The sequence below is a fragment of the Microcebus murinus genome, chromosome 10 (genome assembly GCF_040939455.1).
Source record: "Microcebus murinus isolate Inina chromosome 10, M.murinus_Inina_mat1.0, whole genome shotgun sequence".
NCBI lineage: Eukaryota > Metazoa > Chordata > Mammalia > Primates > Cheirogaleidae > Microcebus > Microcebus murinus.
Genome location: NC_134113.1, coordinates 55,505,520 through 55,516,216, shown reverse-complemented (window position 1 = coordinate 55,516,216; position 10,697 = coordinate 55,505,520). Strand labels below are relative to the sequence as shown.

Here is a 10,697-nt window from a genome sequence, read left to right as displayed (position 1 = left end):
CAGCTGTCCAGGCCCCTTTATGACAACACATCCGTCTCCTATTCGTCCCTGCCCCCTTCCTGCTCCCAAGCTTGCAAGCCCTGTTTGCTAAAAAGGAAGTGAAGGGCAAGGCTGCCTGGCCGCAGTCAACAAGAATTCCCACTTTTACATTCTGGGCTGAGGCTCTCATATATTCATAACTCAACAACAGGATTATTTCTAAGTCATTGTTTTGGGATCCCGTCTTTTAAAGGGTGGGTCTCAATCTTCAAATTGTGCCAGACTAGTATATTACTCAGCAATTTTAGATAAAAATATAGTTCCCAGAACATTCACATTTGGAAGCCTAAAGGATTCAGAAAATAGTTTCAAGTATCCATCTGCTTTTAACAAGAAAGCCTGAGGTTTAGAAGGGTTAGGGAATGCAGAGGTTTAAAAAAGTAATGGTAGCATTTACTTTTTAAAACTGAGTGTTGGATATAGAGAGTGTTCTCTTTGTCATGATTTTTTTTATGTCCTATGTGTATTGTATAAATATATCTATTACATATTTTAACAGCTTTTGTAAGGTGGAATTGCTACACAAAAACTTTGCTTATTTGAAGTGTACAGTTTGATAAGTTTTGCCGTATCTATATACCTGTGAAATCATCACGTCAGTCAAGATAAGTGAACATGTCCATCTTCCCAAAAAATTTCCTCTTGCCCCTTTGTGATTCCTTCTCCTGCATTCGTCATCTCAAGGTAACCAGAGACCTGTTTTCTATTTTTGAAAGTGGGATGCAGGGACCAGGGAAGCAATTGAGCAACTGGACAGGACTGGGAGACCCTAAAGCCCTCAGAAAAAGGGATGAAGATAATTTCATAAAGAATTTAATTCTTCTTTTTAAAATGGATAGTCCCAAAGCTACAAAGTTTGCTTGTCAGAAAAGCACCAAAGCAACCTCCAGACATAATTAACAAAATTAAAATGCTATTGGGAACCTAGTTGGCTGCAAGACTTTGCCATTTATCTCCAGCTATAGGTAGTATCTTTTGCAGATCACACAACCTCATTATTCCTCTTTTCAACCTTATTATTTCCACTCTCTCTCTCTTTTTTTTTACTTTTGCACTTCTTTTTTTTTGTTTGTTTTCATTTAGGAAAACAGCCTTAATGTTGCTCCTGAAACTCTTTTTTAGAATTGTGAAAACAAAATGGCATTTTGGACTTCTTAGCAAAGGACAAGGACAGTCACTGGATCTCAAAGCCCACTCTAGACAGATCAAATTGAATGATCAAATCAAATGATAAAATATTTAATCTACAAAAAAAACCCCACAAATGCATTGTCGTTACATGCAATAAGAGAAATGAATCTCACAAATTAAAAGAAAAAAGCAGTACATACTATAGTATTACATTTACATGAAGTTGAAAAACATGCAAAACTGACTTACAGTGATGGAGGTAATTGGGGATTATGCCTGGGAGGGCCACAAAGGAGCCTCCTAGGGGTACTGGAAATGTTCTATGTCTTGATTTTGTTGGAAGTTAAACAATTGTATGTATATGTAAATATTTATCAAGCTATATAAAGTTTGTGCACTTTATTGTATGTAAATTTACCTCAGTAAAAAAGAAAAAAATGTAATAGGACTGTTCAAGGAAAAAAAAAGAAAGGACATACATAGATAATATTAGGAATTAAAAGGGGGGCATATGTGCAGATACAATAAAAATTTTTACTACCATAAGAGAATATTATGGGCCGGGCACAGTGGCTCACGCCTGTAATCCTAGCTCTGTGGGAGGCTAAGGTGGGAGAATTGCTCAAGGCCAGGAGTTCGAAACCAGCCTGAGCAAGAGTGAGACCCCGTCTCTACTATAAATACAAAGAAATTAATTGGCCAACTAATATATATAGAAAAAATTAGCCGGGCATGGGGGTGCATGCCTATAGTCCCAGCTACTCGGGAGACTGAGGCAGTAGGATTGCTTAAGCCCAGGAATTTGAGGTTGCTGTGAGCGAGGTTGACGCCATCTCACTCACTCTAGCCTGGGCAACAAAGTGAGACTCTGTCTCAAAAAAAATAAAAGTAAAAAAAAAAAAAAAGAAAGAAAAAAAAAAAACAACAAAAACAAAAGCTAAATTGATAGTAAAAATTTTCTCCTTCAAGAGCACCAGGCCTGCATGATTTTATGAAGAAATTTTTATCAAGCCTTTAATCACTCTTATGTAAACAGTTCTAGAAAACGGAAGCTATTATAACTCAACGTTAGGTCAGACAGAAACAATACAAAAAGAAAATTTACAGGCTAAGCTCACTTATGAATAAAGATAAAAAGATCTTAAATAAAATGCCATCAAAAAAACTCAGAAGTATATTTTAAAATGTATTTTTTCTTTTTTTTTTTTTTTTTTTTGAGACAGAGTCTCACTTTGTTGCCCGGGCTAGAGTGAGTGCCGTGGCGTCAGCCTAGCTCACAGCAACCTCAAACTCCTGGGCTCCAGTGATCCTTCTGCCTCAGCCTCCCGGGTAGCTGGGACTACAGGCATGCGCCACCATGCCCGGCTAATTTTTTTATATATATATCAGTTGGCCAATTAATTTCTTTCTATTTATAGTAGAGACGGGGTCTCGCTCAGGCTGGTTTTGAACTCCTGACCTTGAGCAATCCGCCCGCCTCGGCCTCCCAAGAGCTAGGATTACAGGCGTGAGCCACAGCGCCCGGCCAAAATGTATTTTCTCTTTAGAATACCAAGATGCTTCTACATTCAAAAATCTATCAATATAACATTTACATATTATAGGAGGAAATTCATATAACCATCTCAATAAATAAGGAAAAGTAGTTGGTATAAAAATTCACCACTTATTCATGTTAAGTTTGGCACACAGATGGCAACCATGTACTTCTGTCTATATTCTATTTGCACCTGAGTACCAACCCTGGAAGCTTACTACCTTCCAAATATTTTCATTCAGTTGGCTCACCCTAGATTCCACCTGTCTTAAACCAAATCTATTTTCTTCATCTCTCTCCTCATTTCCTTAGGTCAATTCATAACACTATCATTTTCTCAGTTACTGAGGCCTACATTTTTTGTAAAATTTTTAGTTATGATAAAATATACAGAACGTAAGATTTACCATCTTAATCACTTTTGAGTTTATAGTTTAGCTTAAGAACATTTGCATTGTTTTGCAGTCCGGGAACTCTCTTTGTCTTGCAAAACTGAAACTCTATACCCATTAAACAACAACTTCCCATTTCTTCCTCTCTCTAGCCCCTTTTAGATACCTCATATAAGTGGAATCAGGTAATATTTTTCTTTCTGTGACAGGCGTATCTTAGCATAAGGACCTCAAGGTTTAGCCATATTGTTGTATATTGCGGAATTTCCTGTTTTAAGACTCAATAGTATTCCATTGTATGTGTGCATCACATTTCTTTATCAGTTCATCTCTAAATGGACATTTAGCTTGTTTTCATATCTTGGCTATTGTGGATAGTACTGCAGAGAACACAGGAGTGCTAATATCTCTTTGAAATCCTGATTTGAATGCTTTTAGATAAACACCCAGAAGTGGTATTCCTGGATCAAATGGTAGTTTTAATTTTTTGAGGAACCTCCATACTTTTTTCCATAGTGCTTGCATCATTTTGCATTCTCACCAACAGTGTGGAGGGTTCCAATTTCTCCACATCCTGACCCACACTTAATGTCTTTTGTTTTTTTGATAATAGCCTGTCTTGGCAGGTATGAGGTGATATTGTGGTTTTGATTTGTATTTCTGTGATGATTGGTGATGTTGAACACCTTTTCATGTACTTATTGACCATTTGTATGTCTTCTTTGGTCAAATATCTCTTCAAATCCTTAGCCCAGTTTTTAATTGGGTTATTAGGTTTTTGTTTGTTTGTTTGTTTGTTTTTTACTATTGAGTTATGAGTTCCTCATATATTTTGGATATTAGCCTCTTATTAGATATATGGCTTACAGGCATTTTCTCCCATTCCATAGGTTGCCTTTTCATTTTGTTGATCGTTTGTTTTGCTGTGCCTTTTAGTTTGATGTAATCTTATTTGTCAGTGTTTACTTTTGTTGCCTGTACTTTGGGGTCATATCAAGAAAGTCCTTGCCTAGATCAATGTCATTGAGCTTTTCCTCCATGTTTTCTTCTAGGAGTTTTATAGTTTCAAGTATTACATTTAAGTCATTTTTATTTGTCTCAAGATATTTTTTGATTTCCCTTTTGATTTATTCTAAAACTTAACAGCATTAGATAAAATTAATATTCATTAAACAATATGAATCTGTTTAATTTCCAAAGTTTTATGAATTTTCCAATTTTCCTCTCATTGATTTCCAGTTGCCATTGTAGTTAGAAAAGATACTTGATACAATTTCAACGTCTTGAATTTAAGACTTGTTTTCTGGCCTAACATATGGTGTATCTTGGACAAAGATCTGTGTGAGCTTGAGAAGAATGTATATTTTGCTGCTGTTGGATAGAATATTCTGTATATGTCTGGTAGGTCCATTTGTTCTATGATGTTTGTTCAAGTCCTCTGTTTCTTTATGGATCTTCTGTCTGGATTATTTGTCCACTGTTAAGAGTGGGGTATTAACTGGGAGGCTGAGGCAGAAGGATTGCTTGAGCCCAGGAGTTTGAGGTTGCTGTGAGCTAGGCTGACGCCACGGCACTCACTCTAGCCTGGGCAACAAAGCGAGACTCTGTCTCAAAAAAAAAAAAAAAAAGAGTGGGGTATTAACATCCTCTGTTATTAATGCATTGCTGTGTATTTATCCTTTCAGTTCCATTAATACTAGTATACCATGGAGATAGTGTAGGTTCAGTTCCAGACCACCTTGCCAAAGTGAATATAGCAATAAGCAAATCATACAAATATTTTAGTTTCCCAGTACATATAAAAGTTATGTTTATACTACATGGCTGTTGACTGATCAGGGTCATGATTGGTGAAGGTTCAAGTGGCTGTGGTAATTTCTTAAAATAAGACAACAATGAAGTTTGCCACATGAATCATCTCTTCCTTTCATGAAAGATTTCTGTGTAGCATGTGATGCTGTCTGATAGTATTTTACTCATATTTAGAGTTTCTCTCAAATTTAGAGTCAATCCTCTCAAACCCTGCCTACTGCTTTATCAACTAAGTTTATGGAATATTTTAAATCCTTTGTTGTCATTTCAACAAAGTTTATAGCACCTTCACCAGGAGTAAATTCATCTCAAGACACCACTTTGTTTGCTGATGCATTAGAAGCAATTCCTCATCTGTTCAAGTTTGATCATGGGGTTGCAGCAATTCAGTCACATCTTAGGGCTCCACTTCTAATTCTAGTTCTCTTGCTATTTCCACCACATCTGCAGTTATCTCCTCCACTGACATCTTGGACCCCTCAAAGTCATCCGTAGGGTGGGGCTCAACTTCTTCCAAACTCCTAGAAATGTTGCTATTTTTCCCACTTCCATGAATCATGAATGTCCTTAATGGCATCTAGAATGGTGAATCCTTTCCAGAAAGTTTTCTATTCACTTTGCCCAGATCCCTTAGAGGAATCACTATCTATGGCAGCTATAGCCTTTCACAGTGTATTTCTTAAATAAGACTTAGAAGTCAAAATTGCTCCATTTCCATGGACTGCAGAATGGATATTGTGTTAGGAGACAGGAAAACAATGTGAATCTTCTTGTACATCTCCATCAGAGCTCTTGGGTGACTGGGTGCATTGTCAATAAACAGTAATATTTTGAAAGGAATCTTTTTCTCTGAGCAGTGGGTCTCAATAGTGTGGTTTAAATACTTCGTAAACCATGCATACCGAGGGAGCTGATGGAGAGGGCTGCTGTCCAGTGGTGGACACTGTTTCAGCCAGACAATTGCAGTTCCTGTGGTGTGTGAGTGAGCCCAGGTCGGGTCTCCTCTCCTGCCACCATGGGCTGCACGTTGAGTGTCAAAGACAAGGTATGGTGGAGTGGAACAGGATGATCCACCGCAGCTTGCTGGAGGACATGCATAAAGTGGCAGATGATTTGGGTAGACTATCCCAAACCAACTACATTCCAACTCAGCAACATATTCTTCAGATGAGAGTGAAGGCTAACTTACCATGGAAGCGCATTTCACCTTCAAAAACCTATACTTCAAGATGTTTGATGTAAAAGGCCAGAGATCAGAACAAAAAGAGTGGATTCACTGTTCTGAAGGAATGACAGCAGTTATCTTCTGTGCATCCCTCAGTGATCGTGACCTTATTCTGGCTGAGGATGAGGAGATTAATTGAATGCAAGAAAGCATGAAATTATTATATGGTATTTACAATAACAAATGGGTTCCAGACACTTCCATCATCCTCTTCCTTAACAAGAAAGACCTTTTTGCAGGAAAAATAAAGAAGAGCCCAACTAACTGTCTGTTATCCAGAATACACAGGTTCCCATACATATGAAGAGGCAGCTGCTTATACCCAGTGCCAGTCGGAAGATCTGAACAGAAGAAAAGATACCAAGGAGATCTACACTCATTTCACCTGTGCCACAGACACCAAGAATGTGCAGTTCATTTTTGATGCTGTAGCAGATGTCATCATTAAAAACAACTGAAAGGAACATGGGCTTTATTGAAGAGCGTGGGTGGCCAAGCACAGTGGCTCACGCCTGTAATCCTAGCTCTCTGGGAGGCCGAAGTGGGCGGATTGCTCGAGGTCAGGAGTTTGAAACCAGCCTGAGCAAGAACGAGACCCGGTCTCTATTGTAAATACTATAAATAGAAAGAAATTAATTGGCCAACTAATATATATAGAAAAATCAGCCGGGCATGGTGGCGCATGCCTGTAGTCCCAGCTACTTGGGAGGCTGAGGCAGGAAGATTGCTTGAGCCCAGGAGTCTGAGGTTGCTGTGAGCTAGGCTGACGCCATAGCACGCACTCTAGCCTGGGCAACAAAGTGAGACTCTGTCTCCAAAAAAAAAAAAAATTTGAAATATTGCAAAAATTACCAAATGGGACACAGAGACATGAAGTGAGCACATGCTGTTGGAAAAATAACATTGATAGACATGCTCAATACAACGTTGCCACAAAACCTTCAGTTTGTAAAAAAGGCATATCTGTGAAGTGTGGTAAAGCAAAGCACAAAACGAGGCACACCTGTATTTGTTTTGTGTTTAGCTGCTTTGATGTTGGTCACATAAATATTTACAATTCTTATATCTTCTTGATGAATTGACCTTTTATTATTATGTAATGACCTTCTTTGTCTCTTGTGCAGTTTTTGATTTAAAGTCTATTTTATGTGATATAAGTGTTGCCACCCTTGCTCTTTTGGATGGAATGTCTTTTCCAATGCCTTCATTTTCAGACTCTGTGTGTCCTTAAAGCTAAAGTGAGTCTCGTGTAGGCAGCACATATGGATGTTCCCTAATTTGCAGTGACTCAATTGAAAATTTTTTAACTTTATTGTGATGTGAAAGTGACATGCATTCAGTAGAATTGTACTTCGAATTTTGAATTTTGATCTTTTCCTGGGTTAGCGATATGCAGTATGATACTCTGTTGTGATACTGGGCCATCAGGAACCCCAGGCTGGACTGACTGGTAAAGTCTGTCCCTACCAAAGCAAACCTGTAAAGAATGGAAGTGGTGACCACTTCCTCAAATATGCAGACATCAACACATGGACACAAAGATCACAAAGAATCAGGGAAACATGGCACTACCCAAAGGAAACTAACAAACCTCCAATAACTGACTCTAAAGCCTTGGAGATTTATCAAAGAACTGACAAAATATTCAGAATAATCCTCTTTAAAAAGTTCAGTGAACCACAAGAAAACACAGGCAACTAAATGAAATTAGGAACACAATACATAAAAAAAGACATGTTCAACAACAAAAGAGAAACAATTGAAAAAAAACTCGCAGAAAACCCAGAGTTGAAGAACATAATGATGGAACTAAAAAATTCAATAGAGAGCTTCAAGAGCAGACTCACAGAAGACTCAATCTAACAGAAGAAATAATCCATGAACTCAAAGACAGGTCATTGAAAATCATGCAGTCAGAGGAGCAAAAATGAAAAAAAAGAATAAAAAGAGTAAAAAAGCCTATGGGACACATAAAACACTATCAAGTGAACCAATATACAAATTATGGAGGTATCAGAGGAAGAGATAGATGTAGAAATTCTACTTTTAGAAATAGTAACTGAAAACTTCCCAAATTTAGGGAGAGAAATTAACATCAAGACTCAAGAAGCCCAAAAAGGTTGAATCCAAAGACAAAAAGAGAAAAAAAATTTTTTTTGATACAGGGTCTTGCACTGTCTTCCAGGCTGGAGTGCAATGGTATGATCATGGGTCACTGCTGCCTGAACTCCTGTGCTCAAGCAATCCTCCCTCTTCAGTCTTCTGAGTCACTAGGACTACAAGTGCATGCCACCATACCCAGCTAACTTTTGAAAAAAATTTTTGGCTGGGTGAGGCATGTCACACCTGTAATCCTAGCACTCTGGGAAGCATAGGTACAAGGATCACTTGAGGTCAGGAGTTTGAGATCAACCTGAACAAGAGCAAGACCCTGTCTCTACTGAAAAATAGAAAAAATATTAGCCGGGCAACTAAAAATAGAAAAAATTAGCCAGATGTGGTGGCGTGCACCTGTACTCCCAGCTACTCAGGAGGCTGGAGGCAGGAGGATTGCTTGAGTCCAGGAGTTCGAGGTTGCTGTGAGTGAGGCTGATGCCAGAGTACTCTAGTCTGGGTAACAGAATGAGACTGCCTGAAAAAAAATTTTTTGTGTGTGTGTGGAGATAGGATCTCATTATGCTGCCTGGGCTGGTCCTGAACTCCTAGCCTCAAGTGATCCTCCTGCCTTTGCCTCCCTGAGTGCTGGGATTACAGACATAAGCCACTGCGCCAAGACTAAAGAGAGAATCTTGAAAGGAGCGAGAGAAAAACAATCCACCATATACATGCCCCCCCACACACCATAAGAATAACAGCAGATTTCTCAGAAGAAACTTTGTAGGTCAGGAGAAAGTGAGATGATATACAGTCATGTGCTACATAACATTTTGGCCACTGATGTACTGCATATACAATGATATACACATAATATTATTTTATTTTTACTTTGTGTTTTATATGTTTAGATACACAAATACTAACCATTGTGTTACAGCTACTCACAGTATTCAGTACAGTAACATGCTATATAGGTTTGTAGCCTAGGAGCAACAGGCTATATACCATGTAGGTGTATAGTAGTCTGTGCTATCCAGGTTTTGTAAGTGTACTCTATGTTGTTCACACAACAAAACTGCTTGATGAAACACTTCTGAGAACATAACCCTGTGGTTAAATGATGCATAAATATTTGAAAATGTTGAAAAACCTATCAATCAAGAATACAGAACCCAGCAACATTGTACTTCAGAAATAAAGAGAGACAAAGACTTTCCCAAACAGCCTCCCGAGTAGCTGGGGCTACAGGCATGCGCCACCATGCCTGGCTAATTTTTTCCATATATTTTAGTTGGCCGATTAATTTCTTCCTATTTTTAGAAGAGATGGCGGGCATCTCACTCTTGCTTAGGCTGGTTTCAAACTCCTGACTTTGAGCCATCTGCCTATGTTGGCCTCCCAGAGTGCTAGGATTACAGTCGTGAGCCACTGTGCCCAGCCTAATAGCATTGCCTTTAATGAATACACAAAGTTTAATGTGCTTTATTTTCATTTTCATTCAACTTAAAATATTTTCTGATTTACCTGGTGATTTTTTTCTTTTACTTATGGATTACTTAGAAGTTGTATACATATTTGGGGTTTCATAGATATATCTACTGATACTGATTTCTAATTTAATTCTATTGTTGTTACAGAACATACAATAAGATTTCAGTCAATTGAAATTCAAAGTCTTATTTTATGACCCAGAATGTAGTCTTTTCTTGGGAAATGGTCCATGTACACTTGTGTCCACTTCAAAAGAATTATATTTTGAAATTGTTAAGTGTAATGTTTTATAAATGTGAATTAGGTTAAGGTAGTTGATGGTATTATTCAGATCATATGTGTCCTTATTAGTGACCTAATTGCTGTATCAAGTATTGAGAGAGAGGTATTAAATCTACAGTTATTTACAGAGTTTGAATTTGTTTCTTCCTTCAGTTATTTCTGTTTTTGCTGCATGTATTTCGAAGCCCTGTTACTAGGCAGAAGTATATTTCTCTGGTTATTGCTGCCTGATATATTTATCTTGTCATTATGAAGTGTCCCTCTTTGTCTTTAGTGACCTTCTTTGTCCTGAAGTCTGTTTTGTGTGATATGTGTTTAGCCAGTCCTTATGCTTTCTTGTGCTTATTCATCCCAACTTTTAAAATTTAACCTATTTGTGTCTTTATATTTGAAGAGTGCCTTATAGACAGTGTGTAGTTCTTGTTTTTATATCCTCTGATAATTACTGCATTTTTAAAAAAATTAAAAAATTTAATTGTAAAATACATATAGCATAAAATTGGCCATCTTAACCATTTTTAAGTTTACTGTTTGGTGGCATTAAGTACATTCACATTGTGCTACCATCACCACCCACCGTCCATTCACAGAATCCTTTCATCTTACAAACTGAAAGTCTGTCCCCATTAAACAATAATTCTTCATTCTGACCTGCTCCAGCACCTGACAACCACCATTCGTTCTAAAAAAA

General features: G+C 37.8%; 1 pseudogene; it reads left to right on the top strand.

Annotated features, from left to right (window-relative positions):
• The first annotated feature begins 4,777 nt into the window (after positions 1 to 4,777).
• On the top strand, positions 4,778 to 9,456 carry LOC105869997 (guanine nucleotide-binding protein G(i) subunit alpha-3 pseudogene; annotated as a pseudogene).
• Positions 9,457 to 10,697: the final 1,241 nt, after the last annotated feature.